The sequence below is a fragment of the Pimephales promelas genome, chromosome 10 (assembly GCF_988280905.1).
Source record: "Pimephales promelas chromosome 10, fPimPro1.hap1.1, whole genome shotgun sequence".
Lineage (NCBI taxonomy): Eukaryota > Metazoa > Chordata > Actinopteri > Cypriniformes > Leuciscidae > Pimephales > Pimephales promelas.
Window position 1 is genome coordinate 13,015,165 of NC_142778.1, and position 11,702 is coordinate 13,026,866.

Here is an 11,702-nt window from a genome sequence, read left to right on the forward strand (position 1 = left end):
GTTGCTAGGGTGCTCTGGTTGGTTGCTATGGTGTTGCTAAGGTGTTCTGGGTGGTTGCTAGGCGGTTGCTAGAGTGTTGCTAAGGTGTTCTGGGTGGTTGCTAGGGTGATTTAGGTGGTTACTATGGTAGTCTGTGTGGTTCCTATGGTGTTTCTAGGTGGTTGGTAGTGTCCAAATTACTATAGAGTTTTTATAATGTTTTTGGCAATTGATTTATATATCATCAAAAGGAGCCCATAAGTTTTTCAGAAATAATTTCAATAGGTCAGATGTGGACAATTCTATATGGCCTAGGAACCATCAAAAGGAGTCTATGAGTATGTAGAAAGTTCAAGATCAAGTACACATGGGCAAGAAATACAGTCTCTAGGTCAAATATCTGTCTGGCTAAAATAACATGATAAGAGGTCATTCTGTATAGTATCCTGATTTTCAAAGAACACCTTAGCCAAAAATATGTTCAGTAGTTAAAATAAGGACTCTTGTATGGCTTCAGTAACATCAAAAGGAGTTAATGAGTATGTTTAGAATGTTCAAGATCAAGTACTCGTGGGCCAGAACTATGTTCAGTAGGTCAAAAAGGAACCTATCTATAGCTCATGTAATATCAGAAGGAGTCTAAAAGTTTTTCTTGTTTAAAATCTTTTGAGGACCCTTTGACCAGACATGAGTTAAATACTTAAGATATGGACATTCTATATGCCTTAAGAAGCATCAAAAGGAGTCTATGAGAATTTATACAAAAAGTTCGAGACCTAGTACTCGTCGGCAAGGACTATGTTTGTGGGTCAATGAGGAACCTCTAGGCCTAGGAAGTAGTCTAAGAAGTAGCATAAGAAGTAGTCCATTTAGTATGTATAGAAAGTTCAATATCAGGTACTCGTGGGACAGATATATGTTCAGTATGTTCCTGCTCATAAAACATCATAAGTAGTAAATATCAATGTATAGTTTCCTAATGATCAAGTACCCTTTGACCAGAAATGAGTTCAATGGGTCAGATATAAACAATTTATATGGCTAATGTGTTCATTAGGTAAAATAAGGACTCTTGTATGGCTTCAGTAACAGCAAAAGGAGTCAATGAGCATGTTTAGAAAGTTTAAGATCTAGTACTCGTGGGCCAGAACTATGTTCAGTAGGTCAAATGTCACCTTTGTATAGCTTATATATCATCAAAAGGTGTCTAATAAGCTTATATTGTTTAAAAACTTTTGAGGTCCCTTTTACCAGAAATGAGTTCAATAGCTATACTATGCACTGTAAAGCTCATGTGTTGTTTTCTCGTCTGTGCACAAATAAATTAGTTTGTAAAATAGAAATGCATGCAAAATCACGTTATATCTTTTCATTGCAACGAGAAACAAGTTATATCTATCATGCAATGCGACGAAACACATCTCAGGTGTTTTCTTTTTATTGCACAGAGGTTAGTTATTGCGTGCATAATCATAACAAGGAACAAGTTAGATATGTCATGCAGTGCGATAAAACACATCTTAGGTGTTTTCTTTTCATTACACAGAGGTTATTTATAGCGTGCATATGCATAACGAGGAACAAGTTAGATATGTCATGCAATGCACTGAAACCCATGTTAGGTGTTTTCTTTTCACTGCAGAGAAGTTAGTTATTTGCGTGCATATGCAAAACGAGAAACAAGTTGTATCTATCATGCAATGCAATGAAACACATATTAAGTGTTTTCTTTTCATTGCACAGAGGTTAGATATTACGTGGATATGCATAACGAGGAACAAGTTAGACAGGTCATGCAATGCGATGAAACACATTTTAGGTGCTTTCTTTTCATTGCACAGAGGTTAGTTATTGCGTGCATTTTCATAACAAGTAAAAAGTTAGAAATGTCATGCAGTGCGAGAAAACACATCTTAGGTGTTTTCTTTTTTAAGTGCACAGAGGTTAGTTATTGCGTGCATATGCATAACGTGGAACAAGTTAGATATGTCATGCAATGCACTGAAACCCATGTTAGGTGTTTTCTTTTCACTGCAGAGAGGTTACTTATTTGCGTGCATATGCATAACGAGAAACAAGTTATATCTATCATGCAATGCAATGAAACACATCAAAGGTGTTTTCTATTTATTACACAGAGGTTAGCTATTACGTGCATATGGATTACGAGGAACAAATTAGATATGTCATGCAATGCACTGAAACCCATGTTAGGTGTTTTCTTTTCACTGCAGAGAGATTAGCTATTTGCGTGCATATGTGTAACGAGAAACAAGTTATATCTATCTTGCAATGCAATGAAACACATCTTAGGTGTTTTCTTTTCATTGCACAGAGGTTAGTTATTACGTGGATATGCATAACGAGGAACAAGTTAGATAGGTCATGCAATGCGATGAATCACATCTTAGGTGTTTTCTTTTCATTGCACAGAGGATAGTTATTGCATGCATACATAACGAGGAACAAGTTAGATAGGTCATGCAATGCATTGAAACAGATCTTAGTTGTTTTCTTTTCATTGCACAGAGGTTATTGCGTGCATATGCATAACGAGGAACAAGTTAGATATGTCAATGCAATGCAATGAAACACATCTTAGGTGTTTTCTTTTCATTGCACAGATGTTAGTTATTCCGTGCATACGCATAACGAGTAACAAGTTAGATATGTCATGTAATGCACTGAAACACATCTAAGGTGTTTTCTTTTCACTGCACAGAGCGAGTTATTGCGTGCATATGCATAACGAGAAACAAGTTAGATCTGTCATGCAATGCACTGAAACACATCTTAGGTGTTTTCTTTTCACTGCACAGAGCGAGTTATTGCGTGCATTTGCATAACGAGAAACAAGTTATATCTATCATGCAATGCGACGAAACACATCTCAGGTGTTTTCTTTTTATTGCACAGAGGTTAGTTATTGCGTGCATAATCATAACAAGGAACAAGTTAGATATGTCATGCAGTGCGATAAAACACATCTTAGGTGTTTTCTTTTCATTACACAGAGGTTATTTATAGCGTGCATATGTATAACGAGGAACAAGTTAGATATGTCATGCAATGCACTGAAACCCATGTTAGGTGTTTTCTTTTCACTGCAGAGAAGTTAGTTATTTGCGTGCATATGCATAACGAGAAACAAGTTGTATCTATCATGCAATGCAATGAAACACATATTAAGTGTTTTCTTTTCATTGCACAGAGGTTAGATATTACGTGGATATGCATAACGAGGAACAAGTTAGACAGGTCATGCAATGCGATGAAACACATTTTAGGTGCTTTCTTTTCATTGCACAGAGGTTAGTTATTGCGTGCATTTTCATAACAAGTAAAAAGTTAGATATGTCATGCAGTGCGAGAAAACACATCTTAGGTGTTTTCTTTTTTAAGTGCACAGAGGTTAGTTATTGCGTGCATATGCATAACGTGGAACAAGTTAGATATGTCATGCAATGCAGTGAAAACCATGTTAGGTGTTTTCTTTTCACTGCAGAGAGGTTACTTATTTGCGTGCATATGCATAACGAGAAACAAGTTATATCTATCATGCAATGCAATGAAACACATCAAAGGTGTTTTCTATTTATTACACAGAGGTTAGTTATTACGTGCATATGGATTACGAGGAACAAATTAGATATGTCATGCAATGCACTGAAACCCATGTTAGGTGTTTTCTTTTCACTGCAGAGAGATTAGCTATTTGCGTGCATATGTGTAACGAGAAACAAGTTATATCTATCTTGCAATGCAATGAAACACATCTTAGGTGTTTTCTTTTCATTGCACAGAGGTTAGTTATTACGTGGATATGCATAACGAGGAACAAGTTAGATAGGTCATGCAATGCGATGAATCACATCTTAGGTGTTTTCTTTTCATTGCACAGAGGATAGTTATTGCATGCATACATAACGAGGAACAAGTTAGATAGGTCATGCAATGCATTGAAACAGATCTTAGTTGTTTTCTTTTCATTGCACAGAGGTTATTGCGTGCATATGCATAACGAGGAACAAGTTAGATATGTCAATGCAATGCAATGAAACACATCTTAGGTGTTTTCTTTTCATTGCACAGATGTTAGTTATTCCGTGCATACGCATAACGAGTAACAAGTTAGATATGTCATGTAATGCACTCAAACACATCTAAGGTGTTTTCTTTTCACTGCACAGAGCGAGTTATTGCGTGCATATGCATAACGAGAAACAAGTTAGATCTGTCATGCAATGCACTGAAACACATCTTAGGTGTTTTCTTTTCACTGCACAGAGCGAGTTATTGCGTGCATTTGCATAACGAGAAACAAGTTAGATCTGTCATGCAATGCACTGAAACACTACTTAGGTGTTTTCTTTTCACTGCACAGAGGTTAATTATTGCGTGCATATGCATAACGAGGAACAAGTTAGATATGTCATGCAATGCGATGAAACACATCTTAGGTGTTTTCTTTTCACTGCACAGAGGTTAGTTATTGCGTGCATATACATAACGAGGAACAAGTTAGATATGTCATGCAATGCAATGAAACACATCTTAGGTGTTTTCTTTTCATTGGACAGAGGTTAGTTATCGTGTGCATGTGCAATGCAATCCTAAAGCACAAGCATTGCAAATCTCTTCGTTGCACAAAGGAACAAGTTAGTGTGTGCATTGTAAAGCGATCGCTCTTTTGATGTTTTCTCGTGAAAACAGAAATTAATTAGTTGTAGAATGGAAATGCATGGAAAAGCACTCGTGTTTTAGCTTTTCTTTTCATTGCAAAGAAAAATAAGTTAGAAAATGTAAGAATTGCAATGAAACAACACACGTTATCCAGTCAAAGCATAAGGAAGGGTTTAGTTCTTGAATGCAATAAAGTGCATATTACATATATGGTATTTTTGATGCACAACGTTCTTCATGCACAATCCACATCTCTTCATTGCACAAAGCAACGGGTGTTGTTTTATTGCAATGCATAAAATATCGAACTTGTTCCTCATTGCAATGAAAAGAAAATGTATGCATGTGCTTTCGCATGCATTTCTATTTTACAAACTAGATTGTTTGTGCACAGACGAGAAAACATCACGTTATGCCTTTTCATTGCAACGAAGAACAGTTAGATTGTTATGCAATCCAATGAAACTAGATATTAGGTGTTTTCTTTTCATTTGCACAGAGAAACATGTTAGTTATTGAGTGCACAACGTTAGACGTTAGATGTGTTTTTGTTGAACAACGGAATGAGTTAGATATTGCATGCGTTCCTCTGTTGCACAAAGGAACGAGTAAGTTATTGCATTGCACGACCGCTCAAGTGATGTTTTTTCGTCAGTGCACAAAAGAATTAGTAGTAGAATCCATGCGAAAGAGTTAAAGGGTCCTCAAAGCTTTTAATAAATATTACCTTATTGACTTTTGATGATTTGTAAGCTATAGATAGGTTCCTTTTTGTCCTAGTGAACATATTTCTGGCTCACGGGTACTTGATTCTAAGCCATAGAGAAATGTCCATATCTGACCTATTGTACTAATGTCTGGTCTATGTTTCCTCAAATGTTTTTAAATAATATCAACTGATAGACTGATGTTATATACATAGGTTCCTTTTTGACCTACTGAACATGTTTCTAGCCTATGGGTAATTAATTGATCCTTCTCATGATGTTATTTCAGCCAGAAAGATATTTGACCTACTGAACATATTTCTGGCCCAAAAGTACTTAATCTTGAACTTTCCATACATACTCATAGACTCCAATAAATGCTTCCTAAGCCATGGAAAAGTCCATGTCTGACCTTTTGAACTAATTTCTGGTCAAAGGTTCCTCAAAAACTTTAAAACGATATAAACTTATAGACTCCTTCTGATGTTATATTACATAGGTCAATGTTTGACCTCCAGGAACACTTTTATGGCCCACAGGTCCTTGGTATGTGGGTTATTATACCGAGAGATTTGCTTCTCATGATGTAATTTCAGCCATAAATATATTTGACCTACTGAACATATATCTGGCCCAAAAGTACTTGAACTTGAACTTTCCAAACATACTCACAGACTCCAACAGATGCTTCCTAAGCCACAGAGAAGTCCATATCTGACATATTGAACTCATTTCTGGTGAAAGGTTTCTCAAAAAGTTTAAAACAATATAGACTTTTAGACTCCTTCTGATGTTATATTAGATATACATAGGTCAATTTTGACCTCCATGAACACATTTATGGCACATTTCCTGAAGAAAATGTGAAGTGGAGCTTGAAGCGGCAAAACTCAGCACCCGGTTGCTAGGGTGTTCTGGGAGGTTGCTACGGTGTTCTGGGTGGTTGTTAGGTGTTTTTTTTAGGGTATTCTGGGTGGTTGCTATGGTGTTGCTAGGCGGTTGCTAGGGTATTCTGGGTGGTTGCGAAGGTGTTCTGGGTGGTTGCTAGGGTGTTGCTATGTGGTTGCTAGGATATTCTGGGTGGTTGCGAAGGTGTTCTGGGTGGTTGCTAGGGTGTTGCTAGGCGGTTGCTAGGGTATTCTGGGTGGTTGCGAAGGTGTTCTGGGTGGTTGCTATGCTGTTGCTTGGTGGTTGCTAGGGTGTTCTGGTTGGTTGGAGATTTAATATACCGAGAGATTTACATCTCATGATGTCATTTCAGCCAGACAAATATTTGACCTACTGAACATGTTTCTGGCCCAAAAGTTCTTGATCTTGAACTTTCCATACAGACTCATAGACTCCAATAGATGCTTCCTAAGAAGCCATAGAGAAGTCCATATCTGACCTATTGAACTCATTTCTGGTGAAAAGTTCCTCAAAATAGTTTAAAACAATATAAACTTATAGATTCCTTCTGATGTTATATTAGCTATACATAGGTCAATTTTTGACCTCCAGGAACACATTTATGGCCCACGGGTACTTGATCTATGGGTGAGTATACCGAGAGATTTACTTCTCATGATGTAATTTCAGCCAGACAAATATTTGACCTCCTTCTGATTTTATAGAAGATATACATTGGTCAATTATATTAGATATACATAGGTCAATTTTTGACCTCCAGGAACACATTTATGTCCCACGGGTACTTGATCTGTGGGTTAATATACCGATAGATTTACTTCTCGTGATGTCATTGAACTCATTTCTGGTCAAAGGTTCCTCAAAAAGTTTAAAACAATGTAAACTTTTAGACTTCTTCTGATGTTATATTAGATATACATAGATCAATTTTTGACCACCAGGAACACATTTATGGCACATTTCCAGAAGAAAATGTGAAGTGGAGCTTGAAGCGGCAAATCTCAGCACCCGGTTGCTAGGGTGTTCTGGGTGGTTGCTAGGTGTTTTTTTTTAGGGTATTCTGGGTGGTTGCTATGGTGTTGCTATGCGGTTGCTAGGGTATTCTGGGTGGTTGCAAAGTTGTTCTGGGTGGTTGCTAGGGTGTTGCTAGGCGGTTGCTGGGGTATTCTGGGTGGTTGCTATGGTGTTGCTATGTGGTTGCTAGGGTGTTGCTAGGCGATTGCTGAGGTGTTAATGGTGGTTGCTAGGGTGTTGCCAGATGGTTGCTGGGGTGTTCTGGTTTGTTTCTAGGGTGTTCTGGATGGTTGCTAGGCTGTTGCTTGGTGGTTGCTAGGGTGTTCTGGTTGGTTGGAGATTTACTTCTCATGATGTCATTTCAGCCAGAAAAATATTTTACCTACTGAACATGTTTCTGGTCCAAAAATACTTGATCTTGAACTTTCCACACATACTTACAGACTATGTAATATAACATTCTGATGTTATATTACATAGTTCAATTTTTGACATCCATGAACACTTTTATGGCCCATGGGTACTTGGATCTGTTGGTTAATATAAAGAGAGATTTACATCTCATGATGTCATTTCAGCCAGACAAATATTTGACCTACTGAACATGTTTCTGGCCCAACAGTACTTGATCTTGAACTTTCCATACATACTCATAGACCATGCAATATAACATTCTGATGTTATATTACATAGGTCAATTTTTGACCTCCATGAACACTTTTATGGCCCACGGGTACTTGGATCTGTTGGTTAATATAAAGAGAGATTTACATCTCATGATGTCATTTCAGCCAGACAAATATTTGACCTACTGAACATGTTTCTGGCCCAAAAGTACTTGATCTTGAACTTTCCAAACATACTCATAGACTCCAACAGATGATTCCTAAGCCACAGAGAAGTCCATATCTGACATATTGAACTCATTTCTGGTCAAAGGTTTCTCAAAAAGTTTAAAACAATATAGACTTTTAGACTCCTTCTGATGTTATATTAGATATACATAGGTCAATTTTGACCTCCATGAACACATTTATGGCACATTTCCTGAAGAAAATGTGAAGTGGAGCTTGAAGCGGCAAATCTCAGCACCCGGTTGCTAGGGTGTTCTGGGAGGTTGCTACGGTGTTCTGGGTGGTTGGTAGGTTTTTTTGGGGGGTATTCTAGGTGGTTGCTATGGTGTTGCTATGCGGTTGCTAGGGTATTCTGGGTGGTTGCGAAGGTGTTCTGGGTGGTTGCTAGGGTGTTGCTATGTGGTTGCTAGTGTATTCTGGGTGGTTGCGAAGCTGTTCTGGGTGGTTGCTAGGGTGTTGCTAGGCGGTTGCTAGGGTATTCTGGGTGGTTGCGAAGGTTTTCAGGGTGGTTGCTGGGTTGTTCTGGTTTGTTTCTAGGGTGTTCTGGGTGGTTGCTATGCTGTTGCTTGGTGGTTGCTAGGGTGTTCTGGTTGGTTGGAGATTTATTTCTCATGATGTCATTTCAGCCAGAAAAATATTTTACCTACTAAACATGTTTCTGGCCCAAAAGTACTAGATCTTGAACTTTCCATACATATTCATAGACAATGTAATATAACATTCTGATGTGATATTACATAGGTCAATTTTTGACCTCCATGAATACTTTTATGGCCCACGGGTACTTGATCTGTGTGTTAATATACCGAGAGATTTACATCTCATGATGTCATTTCAGCCAGACAAATATTTGACCTACTGAACATGTTTCTGGCCCAAAAAATCTTGATCTTGAACTTTCCATACAGACTCATAGACTCCAACAGATGCTTCCTAAGAAGCCATAGAGAAGTCCATATCTGACATATTGAACTCATTTCTGGTCAAAGGTTTCTCAAAAAGTTTAAAACAATATAGACTTTTAGACTCCTACTGATGTTATATTACATATACATAGGTCAATTTTGACATCCATGAACACATTTATGGCACATTTCATGAAGAAAATGTGAAATGGAGCTTGAAGCGGCAAATCTCAGCACCCGGTTGCTAGGGTGTTCTGGGAGGTTGCTACGGTGTTCTGGGTGGTTGGTCGTTTTTTTTTTAGGGTATTCTGGGTGGTTGCTATGGTGTTGCTATGCGGTTGCTAGGGTATTCTGGGTGGTTGCGAAGGTGTTCTGGGTGGTTGCTAGCGTATTGCTATGTGGTTGCTAGGGTATTCTGGGTGGTTGCGAAGCTGTTCTGGGTGGTTGCTAGGGTGTTGCTAGGCGGTTGCTAGGGTATTCTGGGTGGTTGCAAAGGTGTTCTGGGTGGTTGCTGGGTTGTTCTGGTTTGTTTCTAGGGTGTTCTGGGTGGTTGCTATGATGTTGCTTGGTGGTTGCTAGGGTGTTCTGGTTGGTTGGAGATTTATTTCTCATGATGTCATTTCAGCCAGAAAAATATTTTACCTACTAAACATGTTTCTGGCCCAAAAGTACTAGATCTTGAACTTTCCATACATATTCATAGACTATGTAATATAACATTCTGATGTTATATTACATAGGTCAATTTTTGACCTCCATGAATACTTTTATGGCCCACGGGTACTTGGATCTGTTGGTTAATATACCGAGAGATTTACATCTCATGATGTCATTTCAGCCAGACAAATACCTCCAGAAACACATTTATGGTCCACGGGTATTTGATGTTTGGGTTAATGTACCGAGAGCTTTGCTTCTCATGATGTCATTTCAGCCAGAAATATATTTGACCTACTGAACATATATCTGGCCCAAAAGTACTCGACCTTGTACTTTCCATTCATACTCATAGACTCCAACAGATGCTTCCTAAGCCATAGAGAAGTCCATATCTGACATATTGAAGTAATTTCTGGTCAAAGATTTCTCAAAAAGTTTAAAACAATATAAACTTTTAGACTCCTTCTGATGTTATATTAGATATACATAGGTCAATTTTGACCTCCATGAACACATTTATGGCACATTTCCATAAGAAAATGTGAAGTGGAGCTTGAAGCGGCAAATCTCAGCAACCGGTTGCTAGGGTGTTCTGGGAGGTTGCTACGGTGTTCTGGGTGGTTGCTAGGTGTTTTTTTAGGGTATTCTGGGTGGTTGCTATGGTGTTGCTATGCGGTTGCTAGGGTATTCTGGGTGGTTGCGAAGGTGTTCTGGGTGGTTGCTAGGGTGTTGCTAGGCGGTTGCTGTGGTATTCTGGGTGGTTGCTATGGTGTTGCTATGCGGTTGCTAGGGTGTTGCTAGGCGATTGCTGGGGTGTTAATGGTGGTTGCTAGGGTGTTGCCAGATGGTTGCTGGGGTGTTCTGGTTTGTTTCTAGGGTGTTCTGGATGGTTGCTACGCTGTTGCTTGGTGGTTGCTTGGGTGTTCTGGTTGGTTGAAGATTTACTTCTCATGATGTCATTTCAGCCAGAAAAATATTTTACCTACTGAACATGTTTCTGGTCCAAAAATACTTGATCTTGAACTTTCCACACATACTCACAGACTATGTAATATAACATTCTGATGTTATATTACATAGGTCAATTTTTGACCTCCATGAACACTTTTATGGCCCACGGGTACTTGGATCTGTTGGTTAATATACAGAGAGATTTACATCTCATGATGTCATTTCAGCCAGAAAAATATTTGACCTACTGAACATGTTTCTGGGCCAAAAGTACTTGACCTTGTACTTTCCATTCATACTTATAGACTCCAACAGATGCTTCCTAAGCCATAGAGAAGTCCATATCTGACATATTGAACTAATTTCTGGTCAAAGATTTCTCAAAAAGTTTAAAACAATATAAACTTTTAGACTCCTTCTGATGTTATATTAGATATACATAGGTCAATTTTGTCCTCCACGAACACATTTATGGCACATTTCCAGAAGAAAATGTGAAGTGGAGCTTGAAGCGGCAAATCTCAGCACCCGGTTGCTAGGGTGTTCTGGGAGGTTGCTACGGTGTTCTGGGTGGTTGATAGGTGGTTTTTTTAGGGTATTCTGGGTGGTTGCTATGGTGTTGCTATGCTGTTGCTAGGGTTTTCTGGGTGGTTGCGAAGGTGTTCTGGGTGGTTGCTAGGGTGTTGCTAGGCGGTTGCTTGGGTATTCTGGGTGGTTGCTATGGTGTTGCAATGCGGTTGCTAGGGTGTTGCTAGGCGATTGCTGGGGTGTTAATGGTGGTTGCTAGGGTGTTTCCAGATGGTTGCTGGGGTGTTCTGGTTTGTTTCTAGGGTGTTCTGATGGTTGCTAGGCTGTTGCTTGGTGGTTGCTAGGGTGTTCTGGTTGGTTGGAGATTTAATTGTCATGATGTCATTTCAGCCAGAAAAATATTTTACCTACTGAACATGTTTCTGGTCCAAAAATACTTGATCTTGAACTTTCCACACATACTTAGACTATGTAATATAACATTCTGATGTTATATTACATAGGTCAATTTT